This window comes from Durio zibethinus, unplaced genomic scaffold (assembly GCF_047325235.1).
Source record: "Durio zibethinus cultivar Kanyao isolate XHJ-2024 unplaced genomic scaffold, ASM4732523v1 HiC_scaffold_134, whole genome shotgun sequence".
Classification (NCBI taxonomy): Eukaryota; Viridiplantae; Streptophyta; class Magnoliopsida; order Malvales; family Malvaceae; genus Durio; species Durio zibethinus.
Window position 1 is genome coordinate 10,001 of NW_028322757.1, and position 10,521 is coordinate 20,521.

The 10,521-nt window shown below is 31.0% G+C and overlaps 2 non-coding genes across 2 annotated transcripts; one reads left to right on the forward strand and one right to left on the reverse strand.

The window, feature by feature from the left end:
• Positions 1-6,733: 6,733 nt before the first annotated feature.
• Positions 6,734-6,806, reverse strand: TRNAF-GAA (transfer RNA phenylalanine (anticodon GAA)). The gene has a single exon. It is a non-coding gene; the product is annotated as a tRNA-Phe (tRNA).
• A 2,844-nt stretch (positions 6,807-9,650) lies between these two features.
• Positions 9,651-9,723, forward strand: TRNAT-UGU (transfer RNA threonine (anticodon UGU)). Its single transcript has one exon. It is a non-coding gene; the product is annotated as a tRNA-Thr (tRNA).
• The last annotated feature ends 798 nt before the right edge of the window (positions 9,724-10,521 follow it).

A 10,521-nucleotide genomic window follows, 5' to 3' on the forward strand; every position in this document is an offset into this window, starting at 1 on the left:
AATTGCATTCAATTGGATGGTACCAACGAAATCGAGTGCTAATCCCCATTTCTTATTGAATTAACCGATCAACTTGCTGTCGAAGATTTTTTTTATTAGAAAATTTTCGAAAAAAAAAATTGACATATTTCACTTTATTTTATTATGAGAATAAATCCTACTACTTCTGTTCCTGGAGTTTCCACGCTTGAAAAAGAAAATCTGGGACGTATTTCTCAAATCATCGGTCCAGTACTGGATGTAGCCTTTCCCCCGGGCAAGATGCCTAATATTTACAACGCTTTGGTAGTTAAGGGTCGAGATACCATCGGTCAACAAATTAATGTAACTTGTGAGGTACAGCAATTATTAGGAAACAATCGAGTTAGAGCTGTAGCTATGAGCGCTACAGATGGTCTAATGAGAGGAATGGAAGTGATTAACACGGGAGCTCCTCTAAGTGTTCCAGTCGGCGGAGCGACCCTAGGACGAATTTTTAACGTGCTTGGGGAGCCCGTTGATAATTTAGGTCCTGTAGATACTCGCACAACATCCCCTATTCATAAACCTGCGCCCGCTTTCATACAATTAGATACAAAATTATCTATTTTTGAAACAGGAATTAAAGTAGTCGATCTTTTAGCTCCTTATCGTCGTGGAGGAAAAATCGGACTATTTGGGGGAGCTGGGGTAGGTAAAACAGTACTCATTATGGAATTGATCAACAACATTGCCAAAGCTCATGGGGGTGTATCCGTATTTGGCGGAGTAGGTGAACGTACTCGTGAAGGAAATGATCTTTACATGGAAATGAAAGAATCTGGAGTAATTAATGAACAAAATCTTGCGGAATCAAAAGTGGCTTTAGTCTACGGTCAGATGAATGAACCGCCAGGAGCTCGTATGAGAGTTGGGTTGACTGCCCTAACTATGGCGGAATATTTCCGAGATGTTAATAAACAAAACGTACTTCTATTTATAGACAATATCTTCCGTTTTGTCCAAGCGGGATCCGAAGTATCTGCCTTATTGGGTAGAATGCCTTCCGCTGTGGGTTATCAACCCACCCTTAGTACCGAAATGGGTTCTTTACAAGAAAGAATTACTTCTACCAAGGAGGGATCCATAACTTCTATTCAAGCAGTTTATGTACCCGCGGATGATTTGACCGACCCTGCCCCTGCCACAACATTTGCGCATTTAGATGCTACTACCGTACTATCAAGAGGATTAGCTGCCAAAGGTATCTATCCAGCGGTAGATCCTTTAGACTCAACGTCAACTATGCTCCAACCTCGAATCGTTGGAAAGGAACATTATGAAACTGCGCAAAGGGTTAAGCAAACCTTACAACGTTACAAAGAACTTCAGGACATTATAGCTATCCTGGGGTTGGACGAAGTGTCCGAAGAGGATCGCTTAACCGTAGCAAGAGCGCGAAAAATTGAGCGTTTCTTATCACAACCCTTTTTCGTAGCGGAAGTATTTACTGGTTCCCCGGGGAAATATGTTGGCCTAGCAGAAACAATTAGAGGATTTCAATTGATCCTTTCCGGAGAATTAGACGGTCTTCCTGAACAGGCCTTTTATTTGGTAGGTAACATCGATGAAGCTACTGCGAAGGCTACGAACTTAGAAATGGAGAGCAAATTGAATAAATGACCTTAAATCTTTGCGTACTCACCCATAATCGAATTGTTTGGGATTCAGAAGTGAAAGAAATCATTTTATCTACTAATAGCGGACAAATTGGCGTATTACCAAATCACGCGCCTATTGCCACAGTTGTAGATATAGGTATTTTGAGAATACGCCTTAACGACCAATGGTTAACGATGGCTCTGATGGGTGGTTTTGCTAGAATAGTCAATAATGAAATCACTATTTTTGGAAAGGATGCGGAAAAGGGTAGTGACATTGATCCACAAGAAGCTCAGCAAGCTCTTGAAATAGCGGAAGCTAACTTGAGGAAAGCTGAAGGCAAGAGGCAAACAATTGAGGCAAATCTAGCTCTCAGATGGGCTAGGACACGAGTAAAGGCTATCAACGCGATTTCGTAACTAGTTGGTTAATCGAAAGAATTTCCGTATAAACAGAACTTTCGTTTCTACATCCCATTTTTATTCTGCTGATTAAATAGAATCAAATACAATCAAAAGTGAAATAGTGAAATTTGATCTAACGAAAAATTTGAAAATTGAAAACGGAAATAGAATAGGATGAAAAAGATAGAAAATCAATAAAAGAAGGTGGGTAGAAAAACTTATTAGACACCGGGATCAATGGTATCTAATAAGTTCTACCTACTATTGGATTTGAACCAATGACTCCCGCCGTATGAAAGCAATACTCTAACCACTGAGTTAAGTAGGTCATTTATTATCATAAGGAATCATAAAGAGAAAGAAAAGGGACCTATCACATCGATGGATTATAAATCCGATATTACTTCTAAGCAATACCAATCAAACCGACCAAAAAGGTATGATTATGATGTTGGATCATGTAATATTCATCTTGACAAGAAATTATCTAAATAATATGATAAAATATGTATCACAAACACAAGGGCTATAGCTCAGTTAGGTAGAGCACCTCGTTTACACGCGCGCCAATGTTTTTCAGGGGAGTCTATCATGCAATCAAAAAAAATTGATCCTTTTGAGAAATCGATGTCTTACTCCATTACTTTGAAGGAACAAAACAAGAGAACAATAGCCTGACAAATGGTTTGGTTCGATTCGGGTGCCGTTTAGGCAGGAGCAGGATCCGAATCGAACCTATCATTGATTTGAGATATTGATAGGGCGAATACCCAGTCTATTCAATGCTAGGCATAATGAGTATAAGGACCTCAAAAATTCTCTTTTCGTCCTATGAATCTTAAGGTGTATGAAGTTTCATCTTTGATTTTTTAATCAGGATGATAGAGACTTCATTTAACTTAGGTTGATCTAGGCCAGAAGCAGACCTACGTCAAGATAAACTTTCCCTTCTTTGAAACACTTTGGTAGTGCTCCTGTATCAGTAATGAATCAGAGCACATGGAACCATCTTCCTTTTTTTTCTAAGAGAAAAAATATATATATGGTAGACTAACTGATATTTCTATCAGTTAATGAAAGAGCCCAATGCAAAAAAATGCATGTTGGGTCTTTGAAATAGGTCGAATCATTTTGATAATAATCAGTTCGATCTGTTTTACCGAGAAGGTCTACGGTTCGAGTCCGTATAGCCCTATATTTTATATTTTTATTTTATATTTTATTAATTTTTATATTTTATTAATTTTTATATTTTATTAATTTTTATATTTTATTAATTTAAAATATTTATTAAATTAATAAAAAAATATTTATTAAATTAATAAAAATGAAATGAAAATAATATTCTTAAAACTAAAGCAAACTAAAACAATAAAGAATATCCAAATACAAATAAAAAAAGTTGTATAGTTTTTTTCCTAATTATTGTATTCTTTGTTGATTGGAACTGGTCGCTTCCAGTTGCTTGGTTAAAATCATTCCCATAAGCTCGCTCACAGGGAGATCGCTCAGAAACTGAAAACAAAAGCGCATTTCAACAGAATCTCATAAATATATATAATATATATTAAATATATATATATAGATAATATATATATAGATAATATCTATAAAAAGATATAATATCTATAAAATATAGATAGAAAATAAAAAATGTATTCTATATATAACTATATATAAATTTATTCTATATTCTATATATAACTATATAATATACTATATAATATATATATAAATTTATTCTATATTCTATATATATTCTATATATATAATAGATAATAAGATAATAGAAAAGAGAAAAGGTTTTTTTTTTTTTTTTTTATTTCTAATACATATTAGATATTAGTTATATATTAGAATTCCTTTTATTTAGAAAAATACGAAATGAAGTGAAAACAAAAAAGTTTTACTTGTTTTGGATTTGTATAGTATTCTACTATACTATATAGTAATAGTATAAATATCTATGTAATAGTATAAATGTAATAGTATAAATATCTATTTATACTATTACTATACAAATTAGTACTATATCGAATACAAATTAGTACTATATCGAAATTAAATCGAAATAAGTGAAATGTAAATAGGATTAATTCCAATCAATAAATCTTAAAACGCAACAGCAAACAAACGAAACTAGACGATTCGATCAAACTGAATTGTTGGTTTGACTAAACAAACAGTTGTGGATGACTTGACAATGAATTCCAGGTCGAATCGACTAATCCGGTCTATTTTTCACATTCATAGGAGTTCGTCTATGTTTCTGCTTTACGAATATGATATTTTCTGGGCATTTCTAATAATATCAAGTGCTATTCCTATTTTGGCATTTCTAATTTCTGGAGTTTTAGCCCCGATTAGAAAGGGTCCAGAAAAACTTTCTAGTTATGAATCGGGTATAGAACCAATGGGCGATGCTTGGTTACAATTTCGAATCCGTTATTATATGTTTGCTCTAGTTTTTGTTGTTTTTGATGTTGAAACGGTTTTTCTTTATCCATGGGCAATGAGTTTCGATGTATTGGGGGTACCCGTATTCATAGAAGCTTTAATTTTCGTGCTTATCCTAATTGTTGGTTCAGTTTATGCATGGCGAAAAGGAGCATTGGAATGGTCTTAGTTCCTGAATATTCAGATAATAAAAAGAAAGAAAAAAGTAAAAATAATAATAACATTGAGTATGAATTCCATTGAATTTCCCTTACTTGATCGAACAACCCAAAACTCAGTTATTTCAACTACATTAAATGATCTTTCAAATTGGTCAAGACTCTCCAGTTTATGGCCGCTTCTTTATGGTACCAGTTGTTGCTTCATTGAATTTGCTTCATTAATAGGCTCACGATTCGACTTTGATCGTTATGGGCTGGTCCCAAGATCGAGTCCTAGACAAGCGGACCTAATTTTAACAGCTGGAACAGTAACAATGAAAATGGCTCCCTCTTTAGTGAGATTATATGAACAAATGCCCGAACCTAAATATGTTATTGCTATGGGCGCGTGTACAATTACAGGAGGGATGTTCAGTACTGATTCTTATAGTACTGTTCGGGGAGTCGATAAGCTAATTCCTGTGGATGTCTATTTGCCGGGCTGTCCCCCTAAACCCGAGGCAGTTATAGATGCTATAACAAAACTTCGTAAGAAAATATCTCGCGAAATCTATGAAGATCGAATTAGATCTCAACAGGGGGATCGGTGTTTTACTACCAATCACAAGTTTTGTCTTGTACGCAGTACTCATACTGGAAATTATAATCAAGGATTACTCTATCAACCACCATCTACTTCAGAGATTCCTCCTGAAACATTTTTCAACTACAAAAGTTCAATATCTTCCCACGAATTAGTGAATTAGGTAGGATTCAGAAACAGAATAACAAACAACGAATTAATCTTCATAAATTCGATTTCATCGTAAATGTGAAATACTTATCTTATACAAATTACAAATAAAAAAGAAAAGTGCGGGAGAGATAAAAAAGATGCAGGGCCGTTTGTCTGTTTGGCTAGTCAAACACGGGCTAGTTCATAGATCTTTGGGCTTCGATTACCAAGGAATAGAGACTTTACAAATAAAGCCCGAGGATTGGCATTCCATTGCTGTTATTTTATATGTATATGGTTACAATTATCTACGTTCCCAATGTGCTTATGATGTAGCACCAGGCGGACTGTTAGCCAGTGTGTATCATCTTACGAGAATAGAGTATGGTGTAGATCAACCGGAAGAAGTATGTATAAAAGTATTTGCTCCAAGGAGTAACCCTAGAATTCCGTCTGTTTTCTGGGTTTGGAAAAGTGCGGATTTTCAAGAACGAGAATCTTATGACATGTTGGGAATCTCTTATGAGAATCATCCACGACTGAAACGTATCTTAATGCCCGAAAGTTGGATAGGGTGGCCTTTACGTAAGGATTACATTGCCCCCAATTTTTATGAAATACAAGACGCTCATTGAATGATAAGAAACTAATTACAACTTCAAATATTCAAGGAATATTTGTACATTCTCTTCTAGCTCAAACGGAGGAATTGAGGTTTCATTCGTATTCTTATGGATAGGCTAATAAATAAAAAGAAATAAAAGACAATACATCATTGAAATTCTCGATTTTTGAAGATACCTTTTTATTTTATTTCGGACGAGCCGAGACAATAGGATGAACAACAAGGGTTCTATACCGTGAACTTTGTATCGCGCACATCACTTAGATGAACTCTAGAGAGTCACATAGAAAGGAATGAAGAAATGGAATATGAAAGAGAATACAAATAAATAAATGAAAGGGAATCGGATTCTATTTGTACTGTAGCTGAGATGAGTCTTGGTTATTTCTATCCTTGAACTCCTCTAGACCAGACTTTTGGTTGGGCCTTTCAACCAACTATTTTAATCTTTTTTTTTAATTAAATATGTATGAAGTATTAACATTCTTTTTGAATGTGAGGAGCCACAGCGTGAACAAATAAAAAAGAAGAGGAAAGATAATGAAATTTTTTTCTTTTACTACATTATTTATTTTTTTTACTACATTATAATTATAATAGACTCTTTGCTCATCTAAAAAATAGAAACAAAAAAAAAAAAAAAAATAAATAAAGAGAGGGTTTACTTCCAGATAGCTAGCTAGATAAGTATGTATTATGTCGATCTATATCAATTAATTTGTAGAGTAGATACTCATACAAATTAATCATACGCCGAGAACCAGATTTGAACTGGTGACACGAGGATTTTCAGTCCTCTGCTCTACCAACTGAGCTATCCCGACCATTACCGACGCATTATCCTCATAATACTAGATGACTTGGGTCTATGTCACTTAAAAATGAAAACAAAAAAAAAAACGAAAAAGTATTAAATTAAAAGGGGAATTTCTTGGATCTTTAAAAGGAAGACTTTGTAAATTTCAGTATGAGTAATGATATGGATTATGAATCATTCAAATAGGTATTCCTTGCTCAAGGGTGTTGATTTGTACGTATATCATATATATATCACAATATATCATATCACAAGACTTGTGATAAGAGAACAAAATTCTGCTAGGATACGCTTGTAAAATGGAAAAGAATAGGATGAATGAGAAACATAAGGAACTTTGAACCACTAACAAAAAGGGTAGGATAAAATAAATAGATAGCAAACGGGCTTTTTGGGGTTGGGGATAGAGGGACTTGAACCCTCACGATTTTTAAAGTCGACGGATTTTCCTCTTACTATAAATTTCATTGTTGTCGGTATTGATATTGACATGTAGAACGGGACTCTATCTTTATTCTCGTCCGATTAATCAGTTTTTCAAAAGATTTATCAGACTATGGAGTGAATGATTTGATTAATGAATATTCTATTCGATTCTTTCTTCAACTTGGAATCGATTCACAACAATTCTTTTTATTTTTCATATAAATTGATTTTGCATATAAATAAAAAAAATACGGGTTCGAGTCGTCTTTTTTGGTTTTTCATTAGTATACCTATTTATTTTATATTTTATATAGGTATATCTTGCATCCTTTCTGGAGTTTCGATATAAGGATTCCTTTACCAACAGTCAACCCCATTTGTTAGAATAGCTTCCATTGAGTCTCTGCACCTATCCCTTTTTTATTATTCTCGCTTGTTGAACCTTTGTTTATTTTCGTAAAATAATAGGATTTGGCTCAGGATTGCCCATTTTTCATTCCGGGGTTTCTCTGAATTTGAAAGTTATCACTTAGTAGGTTTCCATACCAAGGCTCAATCCAATCCAATTAAGTCCGTAGCGTCTACCAATTTCGCCATATCCCCTTTGTGTCTTGAGATTAGGATCTCATTAGGATGCACTTCCTTCCCCCTTTCTCCTTCCCTTCCTTTCCCCTTTCTTTCATTTATTTATTTTCTTTCTTTTTATGCGAAAACCGTTGAATTTAGTATTGAATTTAGTAGATATAGATACTGATTCTTATATCGAAGGGTCTTTACCTATTTTATTTCTTGTTTGTTTATCTTCTTTCGTCTCTATCGGAGACCCGTATTTATTTGGTCCAATCAGAAAATATTTTATCATTTCTGTATTCGCAATTCAATATAGATGGATATTCCATAACATATATATGCCCCCCTTACTCTCAGTTTTCTCAGGCAATTTACTCGAACGGTCGATTTTTTTTTTTTTTTTCGTCTTAGCTTCCGCCTTTATGAATGAAAACAAAAGAAAGGAGTCTCTCATCTCTCATTATGATCTGGATTTCATTTCTATGGGTTGCATCTTTTCTTTTTTCTTTAATTTTATTTTTATTCTTATTCTTTTATTAGACTATCCTATATAACCATAATAAGATAACTAAAAAAATAAAAATAAAAATGAAAATTGAATTTATTCATTATTAAAATTTATTCATTTTAAAATTTATTCATTATTAATTATTTATTTTCTAGTATAGATAGCATAATAGCTAGAACTAATTATTCCATTCATTTCTATTTCGACTTCGAAGATAATTCGAATTAGTTAGTCTAAAAAACAAAGTTTCATTCTAATTATTTAGACTTATAACGTATCATTTATATAATGATAATATATATATAAATTATATATAAATATAAATTATATATAAATGCATAAAAATATTTTCACTATAATTATCTAATTATTAGACTCTATTTATAATTCTAAACTAAATATAAATAAATTAAATATATATTAAATCTATATTAAATATAAATAAATATTAAATATAAATAAATTAAATCTATATTAAATCTATCTATCTATATTAAAATTAAATCTATCTATTAAATTAAATCTATATCTATATCTATATAAAAAAAAAAAATTATATATAATTTAAATGTAAAATATACTAAAAATATACTAAAAAATACTAAAAATATAAAATAAAAAATATAGTAATATTATACTTAGTATACTAATATTATACTAATATATATATAATACTAAATTATATATATAATACTAAATAGAATATAATACTAAATAGAATAGAATACTAAATAGAATAGACTAATAGAATAAAGATAACATATAATAAAATAAATATAAAATAAAAATATATAATATAGAGATAAATAATAAATAATTATAAAAATTATAAATATATTTATAATTTATTTTTATAATTTTTATAATTATAATAAAATTAGAATTAAATTATAATAATATTATTATAATTTAATATTATTAAATATAATGTTATTAAATATTAATATGATTAAATTAAAATATGATTAAATTAAAATATCATTTTTAATATGATTAAAATATAATCAAATAGAATGATTAAAATATAATCAAATAGAATTATATTATTCTATTCTTAATTATTATATTCTATCAATATTAGATTGAATATTAGATTGAATCTACCATTATTATATATTATTATATATTATTATATATCATTATATTAAATATGATTATATTAAATATGGCATAAATTATGTATGGCATAAATATGGCATTTAAAATTTAAAATTCTAGTTTTTCTAAATTCTAGTCTATAATTCATATTAATAATTCATAGTAATTATGAATAACTAATAGATAGTTAATAGATAAGATCGTAATAGTTTGCTGAATTCCTATGGATACAAAATTTCTATTATTTGAGCCCGCTTAGCTCAGAGGTTAGAGCATCGCATTTGTAATGCGATGGTCATCGGTTCGATTCCGATAGCCGGCTTTCTCTATTTGTTTGCTTTTTTACTTTTTTACATGATTGATAATGTTTTTTTGAAATCAAAGAACATTGAAAAAGCTTTTTCCCCTTTTCTTTCCAAAGGTCAACGATCCGTTTATTATGTCGTAGAAACTTTCAATTAGGAATAAAATTGGAGGAGTTAGATCTTTGCAGAATAAATCAAGAAAAAAAAAAAGGAAACTTTTTTTGGTTTAATTTTTAGATTTTAATTTTTATATTTTATATTTAATATATATTTTATATTTAATATATTTATATATTATATATATTTTATTTTAATTTCTATTTTTTGTATACATTATATACAATATACATTATATACAATACAAAAAAGTATGGATATTGATCCAATTCATCTCATTAATATTTGTAGTACAATCCTTCAGTCGATTTCGCTTCATTTAGTTCAGTTTTAATTTAGGTTTATGAAATTTCAATAAAATTCAAATTAATAAGGAGTCTTTATGTCGCGTTACCGAGGGCCTCGTTTCAAAAAAATACGCCGTCTGGGGGCTTTACCGGGACTAACTAGTAAAAGTCCTAGAGCCGGAAGCGATCTTAGAAACCGATCGCGCTCCGGTAAAAAATCTCAATATCGTATTCGTTTAGAAGAAAAACAAAAATTGCGTTTTCATTATGGCCTTACAGAACGACAATTACTTAAATACGTTCGTATTGCCAGAAAAGCAAAAGGGTCAACAGGTCAGGTTTTACTACAATTACTTGAAATGCGTTTGGATAACATCCTTTTTCGATTAGGTATGGCTTCAACTATTCCTC